The sequence below is a fragment of the Asterias amurensis genome, chromosome 12 (genome assembly GCF_032118995.1).
Source record: "Asterias amurensis chromosome 12, ASM3211899v1".
In the NCBI taxonomy this organism is placed as follows: Eukaryota; Metazoa; Echinodermata; class Asteroidea; order Forcipulatida; family Asteriidae; genus Asterias; species Asterias amurensis.
In genome coordinates, this window is record NC_092659.1 from 19,803,670 (window position 1) to 19,816,169 (window position 12,500).

At 63.9% G+C, this 12,500-nt stretch overlaps 3 non-coding genes across 3 annotated transcripts in view; all 3 read left to right on the forward strand.

The window, feature by feature from the left end:
* The first annotated feature begins 8,843 nt into the window (after positions 1 to 8,843).
* Positions 8,844 to 10,658, forward strand: LOC139945622 (small subunit ribosomal RNA). The gene has a single exon (XR_011787097.1). It is a non-coding gene; the product is annotated as a small subunit ribosomal RNA (ribosomal RNA).
* Positions 10,659 to 11,297: 639 nt separating this feature from the next.
* On the forward strand, positions 11,298 to 11,454 carry LOC139945666 (5.8S ribosomal RNA). The gene has a single exon (XR_011787139.1). It is a non-coding gene; the product is annotated as a 5.8S ribosomal RNA (ribosomal RNA).
* Positions 11,455 to 12,118: 664 nt separating this feature from the next.
* The window catches only part of LOC139945652 (large subunit ribosomal RNA), a 4,054-nt gene continuing 3,672 nt past the window's right edge, over positions 12,119 to 12,500 (forward strand). The window contains exon 1 of the ribosomal RNA XR_011787126.1: positions 12,119 to 12,500. This exon is cut by the window's right edge and continues 3,672 nt beyond it. This is a non-coding gene — a ribosomal RNA (large subunit ribosomal RNA).

Sequence of the window (12,500 nt, forward strand, 5' to 3'; positions counted from 1 at the left end):
TTAGAAAAAAGTTTGGACTTAGAAAATTTTCCATGAAAAAAAATCCCCGGACTTTTATAACCACCGGGCGGGACGAAATTCAGGCCGTGGCAGACGGCAGGAAATCGGCAAAACACGCTCCCGGAGAAAGTGGCCCAGAACCCGGACAAAAGTGGCCCAGAACCCGGACATAAAAAATACTAGAACAAAAAAAAAAAAAAAAAGGTTGGACTTGGGCCGAAAAGGATGGGAAAATAAAAAAAAATTTTGGACTTAGAAAAAAGTTTGGACTTAGAAAATTTGTCATGGAAAAAATCCCCGGACTTTAATAACCACCGGGCGGGACGAAATTCAGGCCGTGGCAGACGGCAGGAAATCGGCAAAACACGCTCCCGGAGAAATTGGCCCAGAACCCGGACAAAAGTGGCCCAGAACCCGGACATAAAAAATACTAGAACAAAAAAAAAAAAAAAAAGGTTGGACTTGGGCCGAAAAGGATGGGAAAATAAAAAAAAATTTTGGACTTAGAAAAAAGTTTGGACTTTGAAAATTTTCCATGGAAAAAAATCCTCGGTGAAAATGACCACCGGGCGGGACGAAAATCAGGCCGTGGCAGACGGCAGGAAATCGGCAAAACACGCTCCCGGAGAAAGTCGGCCTCCTGTCCTCGGACTTTGGCCAAAAAGTGGCCCAGAACCCGGACAGATAGGCCAGTTCTACGAGTTCGCGAAAAATGGCTCGAGTTCGGAGGCAAAAAGTCCTCAAGAGATACGGTAGGCTTTTGGCGGCGCCCGCTGCGTTCCGAGAACGGTCGAGTTCAGAGCTGAGGCGCTCGTGGGTCTCCAGACCCACGAGGGGGTTGGTGACCGAACCGAGAGACCCTTTTTGGGCCCGGAGTCCGGCGGATGGGGGGGGGTAAGAGGGTGCCACCAGTCCTCAACCTGCTGGGGCTACTATAGGGGGGTGAGAACAAAAATCTGGGGTCGGCCAAATGAAAAGTTTCCAAAACAGTGTAAAGCAATGGGAAACCGGCTCACCGTGGCGGGACGAGCTATTTAGTGGGCCTCCCGGAGCCGGCAACCTACCCCCTGACGGGCGGCGGCGACGGAAGAAGGGAACGTGAGCTGAGATATTGAGCGGGCCGGGCAGTCGGGTCCACCGGTCCGGGGTCGCTCCGTACGGCAGGGTTTCGGCCCTGCACGCTGACAAATCGTCCCGCCCGTGGCAGTAGGAAGCGGGCCCGGCTCTGTCGGGCTGCACGGGCGGGTAAACGCTTCCGACGGCAGGGCTCCCCGGCCCTGCACGCTGACAACTCGTCCCGCCCGTGGCAGTAGGAAGCGGGCCCGGCTCTGTCGGGCTGCACGGGCGGGTAAACGCTTCCGACGGCAGGGCTCCCCGGCCCTGCACGCTGACAAATCGTCCCGCCCGTGGCAGTAGGAAGCGGGCCCGGCTCTGTCGGGTTGCACGGGCGGGTAAACGCTTCCGACGGCAGGGCTCCCCGGCCCTGAGCCCTGCTCCGTCAAGGGAACCGGAGCTGGGCTTGGACCCCCAACCCCACCGGGTAGATCGAGGGGCCCGTGGGGCCTCGGTGGCTAATGAACGGCGGTGCTACCAACCGGGCACGCCGACACATCGTCCCGCCCGTGGCAGTAGGAAGCGGGCCCGGCTCTGTCGGGCTGCACGGGCGGGTAAACGCTTCCGACGGCAGGGCTCCCCGGCCCTGCACGCTGACAAATCGTCCCGCCCGTGGCAGTAGGAAGCGGGCCCGGCTCTGTCGGGTTGCACGGGCGGGTAAACGCTTCCGACGGCAGGGCTCCCCGGCCCTGAGCCCTGCTCCGTCAAGGGAACCGGAGCTGGGCTTGGACCCCCAACCCCACCGGGTAGATCGAGGGGCCCGTGGGGCCTCGGTGGCTAATGAACGGCGGTGCTACCAACCGGGCACGCCGACACATCGTCCCGCCCGTGGCAGTAGGAAGCGGGCCCGGCTCTGTCGGGTTGCACGGGCGGGTAAACGCTTCCGACGGCAGGGCTCCCCGGCCCTGAGCCCTGCTCCGTCAAGGGAACCGGAGCTGGGCTTGGACCCCCAACCCCACCGGGTAGATCGAGGGGCCCGTGGGGCCTCGGTGGCTAATGAACGGCGGTGCTACCAACCGGGCACGCCGACACATCGTCCCGCCCGTGGCAGTAGGAAGCGGGCCCGGCTCTGTCGGGCTGCACGGGCGGGTAAACGCTACCGACGGCAGGGCTCCCCGGCTCTGCACGCTGACAAATCGTCCCGCCCGTGGCAGTAGGAAGCGGGCCCGGCTCTGTCGGGCTGCACGGGCGGGTAAACGCTTCCGACGGCAGGGCTCCCCGGCCCTGCATGCTGACAAATCGTCCCGCCCGTGGCAGTAGGAAGCGGGCCCGGCACTGTCGGGCTGCACGGGCGGGTAAACGCTTCCGACGGCAGGGCTCCCCGACATAAAAAAATACTGGAACAAAAAAAAAAAAAAAAGGTTGGACTTGGGCCGAAAAGGATGGGAAAATAAAAAAAAATTTTGGACTTAGAAAAAAGTTTGGACTTAGAAGATTTTCCATGGAAAAAAATCCTCGGTGAAAATGACCACCGGGCGGGACGAAAATCAGGCCGTGGCAGACGGCAGGAAATCGGCAAAACACGCTCCCGGAGAAAGTCGGCCTCCTGTCCTCGGACTTTGGCCAAAAAGTGGCCCATAACACGGACAGATAGGCCAGTTCTACGAGTTCGCGAAAAATGGCTCGAGTTCGGAGGCAAAAAGTCCTCAAGAGATACGGTAGGCTGACAGCGGCGCCCGCTGCGTTCCGAGAACGGTCGAGTTCAGAGCTGAGGCGTCTCGTGGGTCTGGAGACCCACGAGGGGGTTGGTGACCAAACCGAGAGACCCTTTTTGGGCCCAGAGTCCGGCGGATGGGGAGGGGTAAGAGGGTGCCACCAGTCCTCAACCTGCTGGGGCTACTATAGGGGGGTGAGAACAAAAATCTGGGGTCGGCCAAATGAAAAGTTGCCAAAACAGTGTAAAGCAATGGGAAATCGGCTCACCGTGGCGGGACGAGCGATTTAGTGGGGCTCCTGGAGCCGGCAACCCACCCCCTGACGGGCGGCGGCGACGGAAGAAGGGAACGTGAGCTGAGATATCGAGCGGGCCGGGCAGTCGGGTCCACCGGTCCAGGGTCGCTCCGTACGGCAGGGCTCCCCGGCCCTGCACGCTGGCAAATCGTCCCGCCCGTGGCAGTAGGAAGCGGGCCCGGCTCTGTCGGGTTGCACGGGCGGGTAAACGCTTCCGACGGCAGGGCTCCCCGGCCCTGCACGCTGACAAATCGTCCCGCCCGTGGCAGTAGGAAGCGGGCCCGGCTCTGTCGGGTTGCACGGGCGGGTAAACGCTTCCGACGGCAGGGCTCCCCGGCTCTGCACGCTGACAAATCGTCCCGCCCGTGGCAGTAGGAAGCGGGCCCGGCTCTGTCGGGCTGCACGGGCGGGTAAACGCTTCCGACGGCAGGGCTCCCCGGCCCTGCACGCTGAAACATCGTCCCGCCCGTGGCAGTAGGAAGCGGGCCCGGCTCTGTCGGGCTGCACGGGCGGGTAAACGCTTCCGACGGCAGGGCTCCCCGGTCCTGCACGCTGGCAAATCGTCCCGCCCGTGGCAGTAGGAAGCGGGCCCGGCTCTGTCGGGTTGCACGGGCGGGTAAACGCTTCCGACGGCAGGGCTCCCCGGTCCTGCACGCTGCTCCGTCAAGGGAACCGGAGCTGGGCTTGGACCCCCAACCCCACCGGGTAGATCGAGGGGCCCGTGGGGCCTCGGTGGCTAATGAACGGCGGTGCTACCAACCGGGCACGCCGACAAATCGTCCCGCCCGTGGCAGTAGGAAGCGGGCCCGGCTCTGTCGGGTTGCACGGGCGGGTTAACGCTTCCGACGGCAGTGCCTGCCAGCCAGGCACGCTGCTCCGTTAAGGGAACCGGAGCTTGGTTTGTACAAGTTGGCCTTTCTCGGTGAAAGTGACCACCGGGCGGGACGAAAATCAGGCCGTGGCAGACGGCAGGAAATCGGCAAAACACGCTCCCGGAGAAAGTCGGCCTTCTGTCCTCGGACTTTGGCCAAAAAGTGGCCCATAACACGGACAGATAGGCCAGTTCTACGAGTTCGCGAAAAATGGCTCGAGTTCGGAGGCAAAAAGTCCTCAAGAGATACGGTAGGCTGACAGCGGCGCCCGCTGCGTTCCGAGAACGGTCGAGTTCAGAGCTGAGGCGTCTCGTGGGTCTGGAGACCCACGAGGGGGTTGGTGACCAAACCGAGAGACCCTTTTTGGGCCCAGAGTCCGGCGGATGGGGAGGGGTAAGAGGGTGCCACCAGTCCTCAACCTGCTGGGGCTACTATAGGGGGGTGAGAACAAAAATCTGGGGTCGGCCAAATGAAAAGTTGCCAAAACAGTGTAAAGCAATGGGAAATCGGCTCACCGTGGCGGGACGAGCGATTTAGTGGGGCTCCTGGAGCCGGCAACCCACCCCCTGACGGGCGGCGGCGACGGAAGAAGGGAACGTGAGCTGAGATATCGAGCGGGCCGGGCAGTCGGGTCCACCGGTCCAGGGTCGCTCCGTACGGCAGGGCTCCCCGGCCCTGCACGCTGGCAAATCGTCCCGCCCGTGGCAGTAGGAAGCGGGCCCGGCTCTGTCGGGTTGCACGGGCGGGTAAACGCTTCCGACGGCAGGGCTCCCCGGCCCTGCACGCTGACAAATCGTCCCGCCCGTGGCAGTAGGAAGCGGGCCCGGCTCTGTCGGGTTGCACGGGCGGGTAAACGCTTCCGACGGCAGGGCTCCCCGGCTCTGCACGCTGACAAATCGTCCCGCCCGTGGCAGTAGGAAGCGGGCCCGGCTCTGTCGGGTTGCACGGGCGGGTAAACGCTTCCGACGGCAGGGCTCCCCGGCCCTGCACGCTGACAAATCGTCCCGCCCGTGGCAGTAGGAAGCGGGCCCGGCTCTGTCGGGTTGCACGGGCGGGTAAACGCTTCCGACGGCAGGGCTCCCCGGCTCTGCACGCTGACAAATCGTCCCGCCCGTGGCAGTAGGAAGCGGGCCCGGCTCTGTCGGGTTGCACGGGCGGGTAAACGCTTCCGACGGCAGGGCTCCCCGGCCCTGCACGCTGACAAATCGTCCCGCCCGTGGCAGTAGGAAGCGGGCCCGGCTCTGTCGGGTTGCACGGGCGGGTAAACGCTTCCGACGGCAGGGCTCCCCGGCTCTGCACGCTGACAAATCGTCCCGCCCGTGGCAGTAGGAAGCGGGCCCGGCTCTGCCGGGTTGCACGGGCGGGTAAACGCTTCCGACGGCAGGGCTCCCCGGCCCTGCACGCTGGCAAATCGTCCCGCCCGTGGCAGTAGGAAGCGGGCCCGGCTCTGTCGGGTTGCACGGGCGGGTAAACGCTTCCGACGGCAGGGCTCCCCGGCTCTGCACGCTGACAAATCGTCCCGCCCGTGGCAGTAGGAAGCGGGCCCGGCTCTGCCGGGTTGCACGGGTGGGTAAACGCTTCCGACGGCAGGGCTCCCCGGCCCTGCACGCTGACAAATCGTCCCGCCCGTGGCAGTAGGAAGCGGGCCCGGCTCTGTCGGGTTGCACGGGCGGGTAAACGCTTCCGACGGCAGGGCTCCCCGGCTCTGCACGCTGACAAATCGTCCCGCCCGTGGCAGTAGGAAGCGGGCCCGGCTCTGTCGGGTTGCACGGGCGGGTAAACGCTTCCGACGGCAGGGCTCCCCGGCCCTGCACGCTGCTCCGTCAAGGGAACCGGAGCTGGGCTTGGACACCCCCAACCCCCGCCGGGTAGATCGAGGGGCCCGCGGGGCCTCGGTGGCTAGCGAACGGCGGTGCTGCCAGCCGGGCACGCCGACAATTCACCCCGCCCGTGGCAGTAGGAAGCGGGCCCGGCTCTGTCGGGTTGCACGGGCGGGTAAACGCTTCCGACGGCAGGGCTCCCCGGCTCTGCACGCTGACAAATCGTCCCGCCCGTGGCAGTAGGAAGCGGGCCCGGCTCTGCCGGGTTGCACGGGCGGGTAAACGCTTCCGACGGCAGGGCTCCCCGGCCCTGCACGCTGGCAAATCGTCCCGCCCGTGGCAGTAGGAAGCGGGCCCGGCTCTGTCGGGTTGCACGGGCGGGTAAACGCTTCCGACGGCAGGGCTCCCCGGCTCTGCACGCTGACAAATCGTCCCGCCCGTGGCAGTAGGAAGCGGGCCCGGCTCTGCCGGGTTGCACGGGTGGGTAAACGCTTCCGACGGCAGGGCTCCCCGGCCCTGCACGCTGACAAATCGTCCCGCCCGTGGCAGTAGGAAGCGGGCCCGGCTCTGTCGGGTTGCACGGGCGGGTAAACGCTTCCGACGGCAGGGCTCCCCGGCTCTGCACGCTGACAAATCGTCCCGCCCGTGGCAGTAGGAAGCGGGCCCGGCTCTGTCGGGTTGCACGGGCGGGTAAACGCTTCCGACGGCAGGGCTCCCCGGCTCTGCACGCTGACAAATCGTCCCGCCCGTGGCAGTAGGAAGCGGGCCCGGCTCTGCCGGGTTGCACGGGTGGGTAAACGCTTCCGACGGCAGGGCTCCCCGGCCCTGCACGCTGACAAATCGTCCCGCCCGTGGCAGTAGGAAGCGGGCCCGGCTCTGTCGGGTTGCACGGGCGGGTAAACGCTTCCGACGGCAGGGCTCCCCGGCTCTGCACGCTGACAAATCGTCCCGCCCGTGGCAGTAGGAAGCGGGCCCGGCTCTGTCGGGTTGCACGGGCGGGTAAACGCTTCCGACGGCAGGGCTCCCCGGCCCTGCACGCTGCTCCGTCAAGGGAACCGGAGCTGGGCTTGGACACCCCCAACCCCCGCCGGGTAGATCGAGGGGCCCGCGGGGCCTCGGTGGCTAGCGAACGGCGGTGCTGCCAGCCGGGCACGCCGACAATTCACCCCGCCCGTGGCAGTAGGAAGCGGGCCCGGCTCTGTCGGGTTGCACGGGCGGGTAAACGCTTCCGACGGCAGGGCTCCCCGGCCCTGCACGCTGCTCCGTCAAGGGAACCGGAGCTGGGCTTGGACACCCCCAACCCCCGCCGGGTAGATCGAGGGGCCCGCGGGGCCTCGGTGGCTAGCGAACGGCGGTGCTGCCAGCCGGGCACGCCGACAATTCACCCCGCCCGTGGCAGTAGGAAAGCGGGCCCGGCTCTGTCGGGTTGCACGGGCGGGTAAACGCTTCCGACGGCAGGGCTCCCCGGCCCTGCACGCTGCTCCGTCAAGGGAACCGGAGCTGGGCTTGGACACCCCCAACCCCCGCCGGGTAGATCGAGGGGCCCGCGGGGCCTCGGTGGCTAGCGAACGGCGGTGCTGCCAGCCGGGCACGCCGACAATTCACCCCGCCCGTGGCAGTAGGAAGCGGGCCCGGCTCTGTCGGGTTGCACGGGCGGGTAAACGCTTCCGACGGCAGGGCTCCCCGGCCCTGCACGCTGCTCCGTCAAGGGAACCGGAGCTGGGCTTGGACACCCCCAACCCCCGCCGGGTAGATCGAGGGGCCCGCGGGGCCTCGGTGGCTAGCGAACGGCGGTGCTGCCAGCCGGGCACGCCGACAATTCACCCCGCCCGTGGCAGTAGGAAGCGGGCCCGGCTCTGTCGGGTTGCACGGGCGGGTAAACGCTTCCGACGGCAGGGCTCCCCGGCCCTGCACGCCGCTCCGTCAAGGGAACCGGAGCTGGGCTTGGACACCCCCAACCCCCGCCGGGTAGATCGAGGGGCCCGCGGGGCCTCGGTGGCTAGCGAACGGCGGTGCTGCCAGCCGGGCACGCCGACAATTCACCCCGCCCGTGGCAGTAGGAAGCGGGCCCGGCTCTGTCGGGTTGCACGGGCGGGTAAACGCTTCCGACGGCAGTGCCTGGCCAGCCAGGGCCTGCGATAGGCGAGGGGCTTGGGCAACCCCTCGCGGCAGGATCATACCGAGGGAGAGAGGTAGGGAGAGAGACCGAGGGTAGGGTAGGACAGCCGGGGTGTGGCAAACCCCGGCACGGGTCCGCCGACCTTGTTGTCGTGGTGTAGCACGGAAGGCGCCGTCGAATTTATGCGTGCCGAAGACGGTCTCCCCTAGCGGGGGACCGTGTCGGCACTACCGGACTGGTCCGTCGCAGTGCGCGGGGTGTGGACCGTGCCGTCTCGTTCCCTAAGCGGGAGTGGACGGTGCCGTCTCGCACCCCGGGGCGGATCCCGGACCCAATGGCATTCAGTGAAGCCCGCATGGGCGCGAGAGGCCGACCGGACCGGGGAAAACGGCCCCGGCCCGTTACGCCAAGCGCTAGCGGGACCCCCCTGGCATCCCAGTTGCCGAGGCGTAGGTTGAGCACTTTCCCGAACCCGGGCAACCACACCGGCCGGGCGGGCCTCCACGGCCCACCCATTCCCGGGCGATTGATGGGGGACGGCGGCGGACGACACACGCCCCGGCGAATCTGATTTCTATCCCCCTGGCGATTCGAACGAGAGAACTAGAGAGAAGGGGCGACGGGAGCTGACCCGCAGGCTGGTACGAGCACCGTAGACTCGCGCCTTGGCCACGCGCTTCTGCTCCCGGGACCCGAAACGTGTGTGTGTGTGCGTGGCAAGGGGACCGGACCATGCTTGGGCTGGTACGAGCACCGTAGACTCGCGCCTTGGCCCGCAGGGTAAACGGGACCGGATTGTGCTTGGGCTGGTACGAGCACCGTAGACTCGCGCCTGGGCCCGCACTTCTGCTCCCCCCGGGAACCGAACCGAAACATTTGGTGAAACGGATCGCCGGCTCGAGCGCCCCGAGCCCGGCAGAATCCGCTCGGTCCGAGCGAGCCCCGCTCGCCGGCCGCAGCACGAGGTGCTACCTGGTTGATCCTGCCAGTAGTCATATGCTTGTCTCAAAGATTAAGCCATGCATGTCCAAGTACAAGCTTTCAAAAGCGAAACTGCGGATGGCTCATTAAATCAGTTATGGTTCCTTGGAGCGCATCCCCTTACATGGATAACTGTGGTAATTCTAGAGCTAATACATGCAATCAAGCGCCGACCTTACGGGAGGCGTGCTCTTATTAGGAACAAGACCAACCCGGGTCCGCCCGGCTCCGTTGGTGAACTCTGGATAACCTGGCCGATCGCACGGTCTCTGCACCGGCGACGGATCCTTCGAATGTCTGCCCTATCAACTTTCGATGGTACGTTATGCGCCTACCATGGTCGTAACGGGTAACGGAGAATCAGGGTTCGATTCCGGAGAGGGAGCTTGAGAAACGGCTACCACATCCAAGGAAGGCAGCAGGCGCGCAAATTACCCACTCCCGACACGGGGAGGTAGTGACGAAAAATAGCAATACAGGACTCTTTCGAGGCCCTGTAATTGGAATGAGTACACTTTAAATCCTTTAACGAGGATCTATTGGAGGGCAAGTCTGGTGCCAGCAGCCGCGGTAATTCCAGCTCCAATAGCGTATATTAAAATTGCTGCAGTTAAAAAGCTCGTAGTTGGATCTTGGGCGCAGGCTGGCGGTCCGCCGCAAGGCGCGCCACTGCCCGCCTGGCCTTCCTCTCGGTCTCCGCCCGGTTCTCTTGACTGAGTGCCGGGCGCGGCCGAAACGTTTACTTTGAAAAAATTGGAGTGTTCAAAGCAGGCCGTGAGCCTGGACAGCAGAGCATGGAATAATGGAATAGGACCTCGGTTCTATTGCGTTGGTTTTCGGAACTCGAGGTAATGATTAAGAGGGACTGACGGGGGCATTCGTATTGCGGTGTGAGAGGTGAAATTCTTGGATCGCCGCAAGACGACCGACTGCGAAAGCATTTGCCAAGAATGTTTTCATTAATCAAGAACGAAAGTTAGAGGTTCGAAGGCGATCAGATACCGCCCTAGTTCTAACCATAAACGATGCCGACTGGCGATCCGCCGGCGTTACTCCAATGACGCGGCGGGCAGTCTGCGGGAAACCAAAGTCTTTGGGTTCCGGGGGAAGTATGGTTGCAAAGCTGAAACTTAAAGGAATTGACGGAAGGGCACCACCAGGAGTGGAGCCTGCGGCTTAATTTGACTCAACACGGGGAAACTCACCCGGCCCGGACACAGTGAGGATTGACAGATTGAGAGCTCTTTCTTGATTCTGTGGGTGGTGGTGCATGGCCGTTCTTAGTTGGTGGAGCGATTTGTCTGGTTAATTCCGATAACGAACGAGACTCTGGCTTGCTAAATAGTCGCGCCGGCCGCCGAGCCGGGCGCTGACTTCTTAGAGGGACAAGTGGCGTTCAGCCACGCGAGATTGAGCAATAACAGGTCTGTGATGCCCTTAGATGTTCGGGGCCGCACGCGCGCTACACTGAAGGGATCAGCGGGTGATCGTCCTTGTCTGGAAGGCCTGGGCAATCCGCTGAACCCCCTTCGTGCTTGGGATAGGGAGTTGCAATTGTCTCCCTTAAACGAGGAATTCCCAGTAAGCGCGAGTCATCAGCTCGCGTTGATTACGTCCCTGCCCTTTGTACACACCGCCCGTCGCTACTACCGATTGAATGGTTTAGTGAGATCCTCGGACGGGCCGCGGCGGGGCGCCTCTGGCGCCTCGCTCGTGCGCCCGGAAGACGATCGAACTTGATCATTTAGAGGAAGTAAAAGTCGTAACAAGGTTTCCGTAGGTGAACCTGCGGAAGGATCATTAACGAGGAACGAAACAAGGACCCGCGCCGGGTCCACAGCGCGGGGACCCCGCCTGACACGGCCGCTCCATGTACATGTCCACGCCGATCCCGAAACGAAGGAAATAACAAAACGACAACAAATATATATATATATAAAAATCTGGCAAAAAAATGTTGCGTTTGTTTGACGGAGGAGGGCGGAGGGATCGGGTGGAAAGTGCGGTCTGGCGGGGCTCCCCCAGTGACGTCTCCGGATGTGTTTCGCGGGAGTGGCCCATGTGCCGGCATCCGAGACCGGACAAGTTGCACCGCGGAGCTCCCCCTGCCCTGTCCGCGGCGGGGTTTGGGGTGCGGGCTCTGGATGGCTGCGCCTGGTCTGTTGGATCCACCGGGGGCCCTGGGACGCCGGGGCCTGGCCTTAAATGCGACCTAGTGGGGGCGGGCAGGGAAGACACGGCGTAATAGAGGCCCGCCGTACTCTCCCACCCCCACAAACGGGCGGCTGCTCCCGTCGTGGGCGGGGCGGAGCGATCGAGTCATCTCGCGCCGTCCCGCGGACTGTGACCATATTTCCCCGCGCCCGAGACCACGGGGCGCGGGACGATAAACCCACTCATTGGTGATCGAACGAACAAGAAGCGAATTTCCAAGAGTTAGACAATTCTTGGCGGTGGATCACTCGGCTCGTGCGCCGATGAAGAACGCAGCCAGCTGCGTGAATCAGTGTGAATTGCAGAACGCAGTGATCATCGGCCTTTCGAACGCACATGGCGGCCCGGGCCCCCCGCGGCCCGGGCCTCGTCCGCCTGAGGGTCGTGAGTACAGATAGAAATCGCCGTGCCGGAGTCCGCGGATACACTCGCGGTGCCCGGGTATACCACGGTGCGAGAGCGACGGCCGGCAGCCGCGAGGAGAAGCAGTTGGTTGTTCTCCCCGCGAGGATTAATGGCTGCAGGCGTCAGATCGGGTAATGCCTTTGTGGAATACACACGAGAACTCTCCCGAAGGGGCACAGAAACCCCCTCTCCAACACGTCCCGCCTTGAAGCGTTGGCGGCAGCACCGGCTCGGCGCTGTCCGTTGTGCTCGGAGGCGCGGGCGACCCGCCGGAGTGTAAACGAGGAACCCCAACCCTGGCAAAGGGAGGAAACCCGCCGTGGCGTGGTCGGTCTCGGTCTGCCCCCATTGTCTGTATGGGCGACCGGAGCAACTCCACACCACGATCGCCGGCTGTCCTCCGCCAACTAAGGAGTAAGGGTGGGGTCCGACGGGTCGCCGCGCGCGCAGTCTCCGGGCCTCGGCCAGTGGCCGCCGGCTCCGCCCCGGGAGACCGGAGAGGGAGAGAGACCGAAAAGGGAGAGCTTCCACTGGGCCCGCGCTGACGGGTCCGTGGGGGGGTGAGGAGCGCGACCCGTTCTTGGCCTCCCAAGCAGGCCGCGGGCTACCCCCCCTCCTATAACAGTAAAACACGAACCGATAATCGACCTCAGGTCGGGCGAGAGGACCCGCTGGATTTAAGCATATCACTAAGCGGAGGAAAAGAAACTAACAAGGATTCCCCTAGTAGCGGCGAGCGAAGCGGGAAGAGCCCATCGCCGAATCCCCGGGCCCCACCGAGGGCTCGAGGGAACTGTGGCGTAAGGAAGTCCACCCCCGCGGCCGTGCCGGCGCCGAGGTCCTTCTGATTGAGGCGTGCTCCGTCCCAGGGCGGGTGTCAGGCCCAGGCAGGCGCCAGCCGGTCGCGGACAAGGGCCTCCGGGAGTCGGGTTGTTTTGTAGCGCAGCCCAAAGAAGGGTGGTAAACTCCATCCAAGGCTAAATACCTTGCACGAGACCGATAGAGCACAAGTACCGTGAGGGAAAG